At 46.0% G+C, this 15,290-nt stretch overlaps 4 non-coding genes and 1 pseudogene across 4 annotated transcripts; 2 read left to right on the top strand and 3 right to left on the bottom strand.

The window, feature by feature from the left end:
* Nucleotides 1-957: 957 nt before the first annotated feature.
* TRNAY-GUA (transfer RNA tyrosine (anticodon GUA)) lies at nt 958-1,048 on the bottom strand. The gene is given in 2 exon segments: nt 958-993; nt 1,012-1,048. It is a non-coding gene; the product is annotated as a tRNA-Tyr (tRNA).
* A 1,097-nt stretch (nt 1,049-2,145) lies between these two features.
* TRNAY-GUA (transfer RNA tyrosine (anticodon GUA)) lies at nt 2,146-2,236 on the top strand. Its single transcript is given in 2 exon segments — nt 2,146-2,182; nt 2,201-2,236. It is a non-coding gene; the product is annotated as a tRNA-Tyr (tRNA).
* Nucleotides 2,237-7,423: 5,187 nt separating this feature from the next.
* Nucleotides 7,424-7,496, top strand: TRNAK-CUU (transfer RNA lysine (anticodon CUU)). Its single transcript has one exon. It is a non-coding gene; the product is annotated as a tRNA-Lys (tRNA).
* Nucleotides 7,497-14,059: 6,563 nt separating this feature from the next.
* On the bottom strand, nt 14,060-14,150 carry TRNAY-GUA (transfer RNA tyrosine (anticodon GUA)). The gene is given in 2 exon segments: nt 14,060-14,095; nt 14,114-14,150. It is a non-coding gene; the product is annotated as a tRNA-Tyr (tRNA).
* Nucleotides 14,151-14,166: 16 nt separating this feature from the next.
* Nucleotides 14,167-15,283, bottom strand: LOC149363177 (uncharacterized; annotated as a pseudogene).
* Nucleotides 15,284-15,290: the final 7 nt, after the last annotated feature.

The raw sequence follows: 15,290 nt of genomic DNA, 5'->3' as shown, positions 1-15,290 counted from the left end.
AGCACAAAAAGACTCGTTAGCATCAGCATGAGGTAATATTTTGAGCTCAGTACCTAAAATACGAAAACCACGAACGGCACCAAAATTCAGAATACTGATATGCAGCGGCTCTAAGTACAAAGCGAAGAACAGCGGAGACAATGGGCAACCTTGTTTCACCGAAGACAGAATGGGCACCGGTTGATGAAAGACAGCCATTAACGATGAAGCGTGTGGAGCAGTCAGTATAACAGAGACGTACTCCCTTGGAAAAAACTGAACCCACATCGACGCGCTCTGAAAGAGAGTAAAGAAATGAGTGGCGTACTCGATCAAACGCCTTTGCAAGGTCGCAGCAACATTGAAAAATTATACGCGCAACATAAAGTTGGGCCGTATTGATGGGCCCTTCAAGCCACATGTCTGGTATTTCAAAGTATACGTTGCAAACTTTTGCGAAAATCTTACGGTCTATATTAGAAAGCGTGATAGGCCTGTAGTGATCAACTAACCGTAGTTTGTCTTTATCGTCGCTTTTATAAATTAAGCTACGATACTCTTCTTCTTGAGACTTCCTTTTTTTAAACAGAAAGAATATTCAGGCATACATCACCGATCTTTCAGTTTTTATTCTCGCGAATATCCTTCCATCGCCTTGTTCGGACTGTGCTCATTCGTAGGGAAAACAATGCTGTTTTCTTCATCGGAATAAATGTGTTGCAAGCCCAGCGGTGCCGTGCGCGTGTGCCTCCTATTGCTTGCCCTGCGTCCGTCTTAGCTGGTTCCACCTCCTGTGTGCTATAAACCAAACCAGCAAATTACGCTTTTATGCACACAGTAGCTGAATGCGGGACTATTAAGTTTCAGTGGGACAAAGCCAAGCACGCGGAATGAATTAGCGACAGGTTGCTGGCGGTAATAATACAGGAATCATAACTACACTGGGCGAGTATGAACTAAAAAGCAGAAAAGAAACACTCCGTCGAGCCGGATTTGAACCAGCGACCTATGGATGTCCATAGCAAGAAACCTCTACAGTCCACCGCTCTACCAACTGAGCTATCGACGGGGATGATGGCGAAGCCGGTTTCTTTTCCCGATGTGCGCTGTGTGCAGTCCTTTGTTCAGAAGTCACCGTGCTCGACTAAACGTTTAACCTTGACAGGACAATGACCTCGGCCGACTTGTGCTGCAATTTACACTGTTTGCGTTCTGCACTGGGAAGGCTTCTTTCTTTTTTCGCCTATCTTTGTCTTCTTAGGTTCTTTATCCACTTGAATTTTTCCTATTTTGTTATTTTATTTCCTATCCGCGATCGCCTCCATTCAATTATGCGTTTTGCACGAGTGCATGGGAAATACAATGAGGATTTGTAGCTGGCCTATAGCAATAGCCGTATCAGTAATTATAGTTTCGAATTCGCGACTATCTCGGCTCCGTGGCTTAGCTAATATTGGTCACCTATCGTGCGTTTCAAAAGTCGCACGTCTTTCTGAAATTGCTCTTCTTTTGCGCCCTCGTCGCACTGCCCCGCAGTGCACGTCACTCCATACCACGCGTGTCATGTGACCTTCTCTCTCCTCCCGTCAACCGTCGATTAGCGAGCAGTGGCTTACACCGCAGCGCAGGTAGGATGGCTATGCTAATGGGCGGGACAGACAAGACCACGTGTTATGTGCGTCATGGAATGACGTGTACTGGTGAGCGTTGTACGGCGCTCGCCAAAGACACGCGACTTTTGAAAGGCACGCGATATGGCCAGAATTTGTGGAACCACAGTGCTGGGGGGGGGGGGGGGGGGGGTATCACGAACTTCAAATTCTAGACACTAACACGGTTGTTACTAACGGTCAGCTAAAGATATCAGTTTGTATATCTTGCGGTTGTGTAAAAGGCATGATTAAATGAATAAGGGTGATGGCAGGAATGCAAAGAGAATAAAATAACAATGCAGGACCAACTAAAGCGGCTAAAAAAAACTAACAATTAAGAGAAAGGTGACCGACAAAAGAACGTTCTTAGGGCAAAACACGGGGAGACTTAATTGCAGCTCAAGCCACCTGGGGCCATTGTCGTTTCCAGGGTAAACAGCCAAGAACGCTGACTCCTGAATCAAGGGCTGCATACGGCGCTCTTTAGGAAACGATAGCAGTTTCGTGTGCATCCCCGTCGATAGCTCAGTTGGTAGAGCGGTGGACTGTAGAGGTTTCGTACTATGGACATCCATAGGTCGCTGGTTCGAATCCGGCTCGACGGAGGTGAAATTTTCTTTTTGTAGCTTCAAGCGCATGTTTGCTCAGTGTAGTATCAATGCTAGATTATTACCACCAGCAATTCTTACTAGTGTCTTGCCAATGCTCGTCTTAGTATATACGCTACGAAAAGTGAGGTCGTTTTTTATTCCCTAAAATTTTCGAGGCATTCTTGAGCAGTCTATCAATGCTAGGCAATCTCCATCATCTCACTAAACGTTTTGAACAGCCATGAAGAGCGCAGCTAAAGCATGGGCTTCCGCACCCGTAAACGTTGTCACAAAGGCATGCAGTGTAATGTTGACAGTAATGTAAAAAAACATGGCTTCCGCCGCGAGCATACTCAAGTGGCGCACTGCTGCTGAGGCTGTCTTGATGCTAACTCGTATCAACGTATATATCGTTGCGTCCATTTGCGTCGAGCGGCTTTGTGCACGACTCTCAGGCCAGATGGACATCGTTAGAAGCAAGGGTGAAGAAAGGGAGCTAGCGATTAACAGTTTGCTCAAGCGAAGGTTGCCGCTTAGAGATCCCGACGACCAACGTTACGCATGAGACAAAATCATCGCCGACATTCATAGCGCATGCAGTAAACTCCATCCTCTTACTGCAATACCTGCAGTACATCATAACCTGAAACTACCACGTTCGCCTTCTGCCCAGAGACAATCTTTTTCAGGTTAGTCTCGATCATGAGGGACATGTATGCCGGGGAACGGAGCTCTCGGCAAAGTGCAATGCTTGACCGCGCGGTTAATCGGGGCCCTTAAGTGGATGCACTGACATGAGCGCGAATGCAGACTGGGAGGTTTACAGTGGTGACATCTTGGTGCCAACGCCGGGAGACCAGTATGGAATGCTTATGTTTCCTTCTCGGTCTTCTCTTTTCTCTCTTTTTCAGCGAAATATAATCGCAATGTGCGACACAACCTCTGAGACACAGGTTACACATAAGCCCCGATAACTAGCAACTATGTTGAGTCAAATCACTTTGTTAATGCGGTTCGAAAAATCCATCACTCGTAGGTTTGCGTGAATTCAACGAAGCATATCTTCACGAGATATATCCGTCCCAAGAAAAATAAAAGAGTAAGTACATTCCAGTAGACTGACATTCGTCACTTGAACAATGGCTTGAAGAAGGGCGACACTTTAAACTACACATGCAATGATGTGAGAAAGTCAACGCGAAAGCCAGACGAGAGATACAAAAAGACAAACTAGACATTCACCAGCCACAGACATTCAAAGTCTTATGGATCTTCTTGTGTCTCTCGTCTGGTTCAGGCGCTAACCTCACATCATGTAGCCGACTAGCCCGGCAGCATGCACTAATGAACTCATAGTATACTTTTGTTCGGGCTAGATGGTTCATAACAATGTTAGTTAAACACGGCGCAGGACTCAGAATGCGCGTAAAACGACCGGAACTCTGACTCATGAGCAATCTGAGTTCAAACTGTACACGGTTACATCATGTTCAGAATTTATTAATTTATTTATATGGGAATACTGCAGAGTCGCCTGACTCCAAGCAGGAGTGGACAAAAACAAACAAATACAAGAATCAAGAATACAAGAATACAAGGTTTGGTTTTGTGGTTTTGTGGGGTTTAACGTCCCAAAGCGACTAAGGCTATGAGAGACGCCGTAGTGAAGGGCTCCGGAAATTTCGACCACCTGGGGTTCTTTAACGTGCCCTGACATCGCACAGTACACGGGCCTCTAGAATTTCTCCTCCAAAGAAATTCTAGCCGCCGCGGCCGGGATCGAACCCGCGTCTTTTGGGTCAGCAGCCGAGCACCATAGCCGCTGAGCCACCGCGGCGGCTCAAGAATACAAGAATACACGAATACAAGAAACAGTACAAGAATACAAGTACAACTTCACCCCAGCACTTTCATGTTTGTAACGAACTCTTGCACACTGGGACTGTCGACAATATTCCTAGGTAATTTATTCCAAGCGCGTATGGTTTTTGGAAAAAATGAATACTTAAAGGTATCGTTAGGGGGCTATATTCACGAATCATTTTCCCGTTATCAAAATTCGAGTTTGTGCGTAGTGTGTGAGGGGTAATGAAATTATGATTGTTGATGTCTATTATATTGTTATATATTAAATACAAGTATTTTAATCTGCATTCGGAACGCCTCGCTCGTAGTGTGTCGAGACCAAGATAATCAATCATTTCTGTCACGCTGTCAGTGCGTTTATATTTATTGCAAATTAATCTGGCCGCGGTTCTTTGAACCCTTTCTAATTTGGAAATACTTTTCTTTGTATAAGGGTCCCATAGACACGAGGCATACTCCAGACATGGCCGGACCAACGCTTTATAGGCTGCTAGTTTCACGTGTATGGGGGCTTTTGAAAGCTTGCGTCTATTAAACCAGATAGATTTAAAGGCTTTGGAGCAGACTGTATCAATATGAAAATCCCAACTCAGATTGTGTGTAATAGTAACTCCGAGGTATTTAACAGACGGCGATTCCTTAAGTGCAGCACATTCAACGGGTTTGTAGCGCGCCACAGGTATCGTTACATCGAGCCTCATACTTTTTCTTCTAAAACCGATTTTCGAAGAAGTATCCATACCCAGTGTGGATACATCTTCAGTGAGCTAGTGTACGCAGCGACTCTGCGGTTAACGAATGCGCATGCGCAGACCGCTACGCATTTCGCCGCGTTTTGCGGACGTACGCACGCTACGGGATGCGCTGACAAGATGGCTGCGCCTTCCTCGCCCGCTTCAGAATAAATACATGTGGCCGCTGCATTTTTCAACTTGTTAGCTCTCTCTAAAGGGAAGCGGTTCATTTTTATTTCGCTCAATTTCGCCCACGTGGAGAGGTATAAGCGATAACTAGCCCCTGTTTTCAGATAATTCGGCGATTTTCAAGCTCTGAGGCCTAACTGTGTGGAGCGTGTTTTCCTCGTAGCAAAGACACTTGGCGAGACAGTTATCTAGGTTTTAGCCAGCTGCTACATTTTCTTCTGTATGCACAGTTTTTCACTTTGGAACAAAAAGAGGCTCGTAATGCGCTTACCCTTGTTATCGATAATTACGGATAAAAATTTCTTCAAAACAGCGTTGATGTCCTTTGACGTCTTGTCACTGTATGGCGTCATTATTTACACATGCGCCTGAGGGACGCTGTGGCATGGCAGACCAAACGCAACACAGTGATCAGCGATGCGTACGCACGCTTACTGTGTACACCCAACTAAACTTAAGTCCTTAATTCAAACCTATTTCAAGATCTTGGGGAATATTCATCTAGATACATTGCACGCGACGCTTCCAGTACGCCGCGAAAAACTGTCATGAAAAAGCGCCATAGTGAGGCCGTAAAAAAAACCCATCCATGAAGACGTCGGCTTAGTGGCCGAAGGCTGTTCGAACACAGACAGACATGCAAACAGATCTTGAGTAAGCTGGTTCTGCCAAACATAAAAAAATCAGGAGCCCCTGCCTCAGGCCGGCGGACGTTTCTCACCGCCGCCAAAAAGGTGCGCCCACTCTTATGTGCGTCTGGACTGTGCGCTGCATCTGGCGCACACTACAAAACGCTCACTTCCCGACATGGATGCCCTTTGCGGCTCGAGCCACATCGCGAATGTACTGCTCGGACAGTAGTCGAATGCGGGATTTTCATTTACGATAGGGCACGAAGCCAGCGGTGCCGTTTTTAAACCACTAGGGCATCTCTCCGGCATAGCTATTACAGCAAAGACATCCGAAGGCGTGTTGTATCAACGCTGATGTCAAAGAGTCTGTTGTTTATGTTGCTCAACCCTTGTATATCAGGAAGCTGCGTGATTCGTTGTGATTATTTATTTCTTAATCCATTCCGAAAAAAAAACGATAATTAATCCACGAAATGCAAGCGGATATGGACACAGTTCGCCTGACATGCACGTTCTGTGGCGCTACGTTGGGCACGGCTACGCTGGTCTGTGTGTCGAGAGAAACCTGAGCGACCAGTCGGTCGCCTTAACCTTACCGAAGCGTGCAACGTCGACGAGGCTGCACGCGATAGTATACAGTCAGCCACCTTGCTGGCCTTGATAGAAGTCTTGTTTTTGCTTTCTACTTGGCTGATCAGTGGGCGCATTTGTTTTTCAGTCCCGGACTGTCCGGGACTACTTGCGGACTCGCGTCCGGTATTTGTTTTTCTCGGGCAGCCCGAAAGCTCAACCCACCTGCTTGCATCGCCATAGCAACGCGTTCGTTTTTAGCCTATGGCAGTCCGCGGGCTGCTTGGGGCTGCTGAGAAGGCAGCAGGCGATAGCTGCGCGCCGCGCTGGCAGCCATATTAAGTTAGACTCCGTGTGCATTTTGAGTGCTTTTCGTGTCCCTGGAGGTCGATATCATGCGTTAAACGTTCACATGAGCTCCGTAGCTCCTCTCTGAGCCATCGCAAGACTTTTTGTTCTTGCATCTTCGTTTATTTTCTTGAAATCCACCGCACACGGACGCGCGTTCGGAGCTGCGAGCGCGTATTGTTTGCTCGTGTCGTCAAGAGGTTCTTGTTCGCTTGTTTTGCCACATGCTGTCTGTACGCTTACCTGAAAGCATCGCAGGTGAACCACTCGTATACTGGAGCAGCTATAGAGCTTGTTGTCAACATTTTTGCGGAGGCTTTCGTCTATCCGCCTTTCCGCAACGAGTTGGGCTACTTTGTGCGAACTTCGCCGCAAGCAGTAGCGGCGAGCATACCTCCGAAGCTGAGTTCTGTAATGCACCTACGCTAAGCTGACAGTACAGTCTTTAAATCGACTCAGTATCATGATCGAGCGCACGGCGTTGCTTCGGCGTCGTAGTGGCCGTGGCTTCCATCGTTTGCTAGCAGATGACAGCGTCCTTGTACGGTAACCGAGGGGGAGCCCGACTCTGGCGCAGTGTTCGAAAGCAGCCTATGGCAAGTAGGTCATGTGACCATGACGCTTTTCCTGTCCGAGCGGAAGCCGAGACCTGCCAGCAAGTAGTCCGGGACTGGAAAAACAAATGCGGCCAGTATCTCCGCTTCCCGTAGCAGTTGGCAGAGCTCCAAGTTCTGAACGCGCGTGTCCTGAGAGGTAAATGCTCGGGAGCCGTTTGCCCTACCATGAATAAAAGGCCATAACAATCACCACCTGATCGTCGAGGGAAATGTGCACTAGTACGTCCTACTCCCTGCTGTCACGTCGCCCGGCTAGCTCAGTCGGTAGAGCATGAGACTCTTAATCTCAGGGTCGTGGGTTCGAGCCCCACGCTGGGCGTTTCTTTTTTCCCCCTCTAAATAATGATATTCTACTTTCTTTTTAACCTGTAATATTTTTCCTGCAATGCGCCTCGTAGCTCCTTTGATACGGAGTGCAAACATGTAAACCAGGGTGTCGAACCGGAATTTTTTTGGGTTCGGTTCAGGTTCGGGTTCACACCTTTCGGGTTCAGTTCCGGGTTCGGCTCCAGAGCGACATTCCGTTCCGGTTCGAACCGGTTCGGACCATACTGAACCGGTTCAAATGGGTTCAAACGGGTTCAGGACAAAAAAAAAATTAGAACGCGGATAGGTTTTAATCAACCTTTTTATGCTGTTTAGTTTTTTCTGGCGCATCAATATATAAAATAAAAATGCAAAAATTTGTGTAATGCGATATGTTCTCATTTTACCCACTTTGTTTTTTGTCCGTGGCAAAAAGACGTATTACGGCAAGAGCCGCGAAATGCAATGAAATCGAAATTAATGTATATTGGCTGTGTACGGTATAATCCGTCTCATTAGGTATAAGGCGAAAAGCCAGTAGATTTTGCATCTACAAAACCCACCAGCTTGAGCACTTTCGGAGACTCCGTCGCGCGAGTGATCGGTCATCCTGAAGCTGGAGGCAGTCAGGAATTTCTTGTGCGCAGTGCACTTACGCGGGTGCCGACATTACCCCCGCACGCGGCCTCTGCGTTCCCGCGCACTATTGAGAAACGAAGCTGTCATGTATCGGCACCTGTATACAGACACCTTTCTGTCACCCCCAAACCGACTTGCCAGTCACCTCCCCCCCATCCTTTCCTACATGTTACGGGAATATGCGAGAACCCTTCAACCGCTCATCCACTACTCAACGAGAGCCTTTTGGGAGCACTGGCTCTCCCTATCCAGAGCTTACCAAACATATTTTAATTCAATCGCCTCTTCGATATCGCCTTTTGTGACTCGTGTTATATATCCGAGCCCCTATGGCTCAGTATCTTCAAAAACACAGCTAACTGTGGCTTCTCACAAGTACAGAGACAAATTACAAGTTTAGCTTATTATGATGACGTAGACGTCTTTTGTTCTGATAAAAAGAGTTTGATAAAAAAAAAACACTCTTGGATGGATTGAGAAAGCTTCTTTTCTGCACGGATGCAAATTGGTAACATCTTCATTGGGATGTTGCGATGCATCATTCTTGTAAATGCACCATTCTGCTTGGAAGAACGTATGCTTGCACTACATAGAATTTTTGTAACTTTTTCTGGGGCGCTATCAAAGAGAGCCTGTGCGTCTACAGGTTTTTTTGGGCCCTTGAAAGAGTCTGGTGAATCAGCCGTGCAGTATTCGTCCACCAACTTGTTTCAGGGGATTTGTTTTCAAAACTACAAAACAACCCCTTTCTGGCCGCTGTGCTAAATAGGCGACTATGTGCTCGTCTGTCTTTTCTGGACATGGTCGTGAGAGAAGTTATGCTAATACATTCGGTTTTCTCACTATTCGCTTTTACTTAGAATACCTGTACGACCTCTCCACAAGGGAAATAACTAAGGTTGTGATCGGTCATTGATTCCTCTACCCATATATCTGCAGCCTTACCTAGCCTTTTTATACCTGTGTATTAAAGCGAATTCAGCGGATGTAGTCGAGCCCACTTATAACGGCCGCAGATATACGCTTGCTTATTACGAACGGGTACGGTGCTAGCGTTAAAATATGCATAAGGGCATTGGCAATTCGTCGCAGACACAGCGAACAACTTTGGCCGCACCACTCCGTTATAGCGAACGAGGAGGCGCTGTAAACTACCCCCGGAGTTGTAGAGGTTGGGCTTTCAGTAAGCGCGGATATGAGAGAGCACCCGTCAACCTTCACGACACCGCCCAGGAAAGAATGTCGACCCAAAAATGCAATAAAAGGGGGCACTGCAGAGCGCAGCGCTAACCGGGAAGTCCGGCGTCTGGAAACACTGTAATCGGTAGCGTAAACACGGTAACGGTATGGTATAACCTCCTTGGGTATAACTCTATTGAAGCACTAAGTAACCGCCGGCCAAGCCCGCGTCGATGGCCTACGAGGGCAATCATTTCCTGCGTGTTCGCTGGCTGGCCAAATCATCCCAGGCGGAAGAAGGGCGGTGCGCGTGGTAAAGGGACAAGGGCGGTGCGCGTGGTAAAGGGACATCGCCGAAAGCGAAGCTACTGACCATGGTCATGGATCAACTAACAGCAGTGATTTGAGAATTTTGAAAGCCTTATTAGACATACTGGTCACGTGGTATGCATTGCCTTCCCAGTCGGCTTCATCTTTTGCACTGCTACCAAGTGCAGGCAGCGTCATAGAGCGGGCGCTGCAACTGATGTACTCTGTGCCACGAGCGCTGCGCTACTTTCGTCGCTGCATGAGCCCAGGAACGGAACAAGAAGCTCGAAACACACGTGAGCAGACGCATGTAGATTTGTGAAAACGCTTCGTTGACCCATAGCTGGCCAGATGTTTCCTCGGATAACTAAGTTCCTGCGGGCCACAAAATCGCAGAAGCGCATGCTCTGACGAAGTCGTTGGACACCAAGTACGAGCCCTCCCGTACTGCCAGGAATTTTATTTATGTGGCCGGCGTGCCACGAGCTGCCGTGGACACTTCAACCGCGATTAGTTATGCACAGTCCCTAAGGATTAAATGACTGCCCTAGATAGCCTGCAAAGAGCCGCTGCAGGCTCTGCTTTGCACAAGCAGGCGCGCATAACGCAATTCTATAAGAAGTAAACGCCACCTTTAGCGGCCTTAGTATTGTTGGCTGTTATACGGATAGTCAACTTACTACGAGCATCGGATATAACGAACGGAATCCGCGTGACCGTCAGGTTCGTTATAAATGGGCTCGACTGTAGTTTCAAACGGCCGGTAAAACCGTTTTCACTCTTCAAACATGAACATTACGCGTTAGGCTGTACCTTCGCGCCAAGGAGGCGTTTGCGCCGTGGTCACTGAACTGCTACCTGTGCGAGCAACGAGAAATCATTGAGCCACAAAATGATTTTTTTTTTGTCGTGATGCTATGTTTTTTTTTCCACATAATTCAGCAGTCTGTTAAAAATACATTGAAATCATGCACACTTCACTACAACATTTCTGTCTGCGATGAAAGACTTCGGAATTCCGTGCGAACTCTTCGTGTTTAAGGACCACTATAGCGTGTGGAAAACGCGCGTGATGGATGAACACGCAAAACTGCCGCGTTCAACGAAGCCACTGTTCAGAGAACAGTGCTATTTACCGCAGGAGGAATATGCTGTGCCAGTTCAGCCTCCTGACCGGTTCCGGAATTTTTATGTGCGGGCGGATTAAGGGAGTCTTGGTGGCTTAAGGACTTCTACCAATATCTTTGAATTCGACGAGATCAAGCGAGGCACAAGGAGGGTCAGAAAGGTTCCTAATATACCATGCAACCAAGATAACAAGAAGCCTAGGACATGGCCGAGTAGCCTAAGGCATCTCTAAACGGAGCTTTTCTGTTCCGCCGCCACTATAGTACAAGTCCAACTCGTAGTATGAATACTGTTTTAGTTGTTTTTTTCACTGCGTTAACATTATAGCCTCCTTTACCTAAAATAGCTACACTGTGTTTGGGGGGGGGGGGGGTAGGCTTGCGTGCGTGCAGCCTCCACCCTTGATGCACACCACACCCCAGTGGGAGCACATCCGGGTACTGACTGGTAAAAATGCACTTTCAACAACCTTCACCGTCGCCCCACACGCCCCATCGCCCACCTGTGAGGCGGATTGTCGGGACTAACTTTCTGCCGCCCTAGTCTCAGTGTCGTCAGCTGTCGGAGAGAACGAGCGCTTAAAAAGTAAATGTTGCACTACCTACTGCGGTGGCTCAGACTTTAGGGCACTCGGCTACTTATTCGATTTACCCATGTTAGAACCTGGCGGCGTTTCGAAGGAGGCGAAACGCAAAAGGCGCCCGTGTGCTGTGGGGTGTCAGTGCACGCTAAAGGTCTCTAGTTGGTCCAAATTATGCCGGAGCTCTCCACTACGGCACCCTATTCTCTCTTTCTTCTTTGACTCCCATTGAGGTGTCCATCGAGAAGTGAGACTACTACTGCGCCATTTCCTTTCCTCAAAATCTATCACCACAACGTTGTTGGGTCGTTGTGCTAACGTTTCATAAATTTGTGGTAAATGACGCAGAGAACGGGAAATTATTCTCAATAGGTGTTTAAAGTACTATGCACAACGAATTTTATTGTGCGTGTTTTATTCTTCCAAATGATGCACTAGATAATAGAATACGTGTATCAGCGTGTAGTATTCGCCTACGGCGGCTGAATAATTCAGAAAAGAATTTATTTTCTCATGCTGTTTCGGTCTCGGTTTCATCAACCGAACGATGCTATAACGTGTAGTTGAACTTTAGGTCACGTGAGGCGCAGGAAAACTGTGATATAAGCGCTGACACGTTGTTTTGAGTCACTACTGCACTTAAACCAGAGTGCTTTATAGGCTAGTATTACAACAAACTACATATTACCAATGCAGTTATATTGCCGTTTTTTTTCGTGCCTAATGTAACCTGAATTCCACTACACGTCAGACCCATTGCTCTGTTGATAAAACCAGAACAGCGTCAAGAACAAATTCAAATATAATTTATTTGTTGGTAGTAGGCGAATACCACGGAGTGCTTCATTAGCACCAATGTCGAAAGCATCGTTAAAGAAGGAAACACGCAAGCGAAAAATTGGTGTCTATAGACCTTTATTGAGTTAGATCAGTGCTAACAATTTGATTACGACCATACACAAACATGTAAAGGGGGAGAAGTAATAACTGAAGATTTCATACAAACCTGACGTACAATGTCTGTTTATGTCTATATCTATTTATGTTTATGTTTACATCTGTTTCACAAAATCTACTTTTATAACCCTCATCTCAGAGACTCGCTACATCTGCCGCCTTCATATATTTTTGCCCTCAGCGACCATCAGTTCAAGGTTGAAGGGTTAAGCAGTCGCAACAACTTTCATTTTTTCACATTCCTCCCCAATACAGCTAAGGAATGGAACCACCCTCCCGCTTCCATTGCATGCGTTACAAACTCCCGAGTTACTTAAGAATGTTGTTAGCGATTATATAATCTAATTCTGCTGTACCAATATTGGTCTTGTATATTTCTTATTACTACCTACTCCTCTCTGTAATGCTCCGGCCATGCGAATAAATAAATAAATAAATAAATAAATAAATAAATAAATAAATAAATAAATAAATAAATAAATAAATAAATAAATAAATAAATGCTTTAAAATTGGTGCCAATACATTGCAGAAGCGTCAATTAGGTTTCTTTACAGACACCACAACTCATTCAATGCTGTTGTCGCCTATACTGGGTGCCATTTCCGCACTTTCTAGCGCCGACAGCTTCGGATGGGTAAACCTACGCGCTAGGCTATCTCTTTTTGTCTGACAAAAAAAAAATGTGTGCCTAGTTGGAAGAAAGTGGGGCTGAACCGAGTCCCGAACCGGTTCGGAGCGGTTCCTTTGAATCGTTCCGGTTCGGGTTCAGTTCCAAGATGGCGAAAAAAATATGGGTTCGGTTCGGCTCCGGTTCCGGGTGAAAATTCGGGTTCGGTTCCGGTTCGACACCCTGATGTAAACTTTTATTTCTGCTCGCTGGAAAACATGAATTGCTGATATACTCGGTGATGCGGCCTTTTCGAACATATTTATCAAAACAGTGCCCAAGTATAAGCTCAGATATGCATTTGATCGTAATAAGCTGCATTAATAGATGATGGAACATATTTTAGTTTCGCTTTTATTTACTTCGTTGGTCTGCGCATTTGTGCTCAGTCTTATCGTCCTAAGACATCCAGAAATTTAGAAAATTTGTTAAAGACAATGTTCATTATATTGCAATCACCGTTTTCTTAATATATTTCGTACTTTTCGGCATTTCTACAATGAAGGGACCTTAAGCGAATAAATACTGGATGTTCATATCTTTTTTACGACACTTCCAGTACCGGCGCTTGCCGGGTTGAAACTGCTTAAAGGGGCCCTGCAACTTAATCTGAGTGCATTATTTTGCTTCCTTGTTATAACTGTTGAGTTATGTCGACGCTATTACCACCGGTCATAACACGCGTATTTCTGTATTTAATGTTTAATTTGCTCGAGAACCAAAATCATGGCACTGACGGTGTCGGCACACAGCGGTGGTCTTCTGCAGCGGATGACTTCAGCTGGCGGGCGATTATGATTGGATGAACAACTAATAACAAGCTAATTGTGTTCGTTAGCAAAAATATGTTATGCTGTGTTGTGTCTTTTTATACTATATTGAAAAAAAAAACTACCATCTTTTCTTACGCAAAACCATTTCAAAGCTTGTTAAAAAAAAAGCCCCAGCAGAGGCGCTGGCTATTACTTTGCGTCAAAGAACTTCGCGACCTCCTGAGTGTATTGTTACCCTCTACACATATGTTGAGCTTGCTTCCGATTGCTTACAGTAATAATCTAGCAGATTGACGACACTGGGCGAGTATGCACGTACTAAAAGTAAAAAAAAACAAACACTCCGTCGAGCCGGATTCGAACCAGCGACCTATGGATGTCCGTAGCAAGAGACCTCTACAGTCCACCGCTCTACCAACTGAGCTATCGACTTTTTTTTTTTTCTTTATTACCGGTATCATGACACTCAATATACAGACAAAACACACCAGCCTGACTTCGGTTGGCGGAATACAGTCAAAATTTCTTCAGACACACCATTCCATCAAATACATTAATCCACTCAGGGGGTTCGGGTAACGCCTGATAGACTTCTCTCATGTAGACCATATGCTGAATGAAATTTTCGCGTACAGACCGAACATTAGCATCTGCATGGCGGACTGCCATTCTGGTTTGCCACAGACTGTGGAGGCCCAGTAGCATGAACATATCAAAGGGAATGCCTTCATCACACTTGACTGGGAGAAACCGGATCCCGTATGGCGTTATTGGAAGTTGTTTCTTTAGAGTTCGCTGCAGTATGTCCCAATGGAATATAGGGTCCCAACAGTCAATAAAAACGTGTTCAATAGTTTCTGGTTTTTTGCAGAGTAAGCAGTTAATTGTCCAGGGTACAAATATCCCTTTCTGATCTAGCCATGCTTTTACGGGTAGTGTGTTCGTGTGCAGCTTAAAGAAAAAGGATTTGACTTAAGGTCTTACGGGCATTTTTCTAACCCGTTTTAAAACGTCCTTTCCTGGGCCCCCACAGTAAACAGACCTGTACATTGGTGTCGGCAGTAGATTTTCTATTAAGTCTGCATACAGTTGCTTTTTTGTAACAGAGCAGAGGTAATCCATTGAAAACCTTGAATGCAACATGCGGAGGGAAACAACAATTTCATGGAAGTAACCAGTCACACGGCGACATCTTATATCACTTGTAGTCACAATAAATTCAGGAAGCGCTTTCGCAAGTCGAACTTGTATGACTGTGCGCAAGAAACTGTCGCTTTGATCGCGCAGATAAAAGAAACGTGACACAATCTGCCTAATAAACAAATGAGAAAGACCCAGGCCTCCATCGCGGACTGAGCGGAAAAGGTTGGTACGACTCACCCTCTCCCAAGTTGAGCCCCATATGAACACAGCAAAAACCCGATGCATTTTCTGCACATTTGCGCGGGTCATACACAGCACTTGCAACACATACCAAACTTTGGCTGTCAAGAACAAATTGCAAGCAGAGGCACGTGCAAACATTGAAAGGCCGCGACCCTGCCAGTTTCCCGTCTTTTCCTTCATTCTCTCC

This window comes from Amblyomma mixtum, chromosome 2, assembly GCF_055824585.1.
Source record: "Amblyomma mixtum isolate Tamu chromosome 2, ASM5582458v1, whole genome shotgun sequence".
NCBI lineage: Eukaryota > Metazoa > Arthropoda > Arachnida > Ixodida > Ixodidae > Amblyomma > Amblyomma mixtum.
This window is presented reverse-complemented; position numbering and strand designations above follow the sequence as displayed.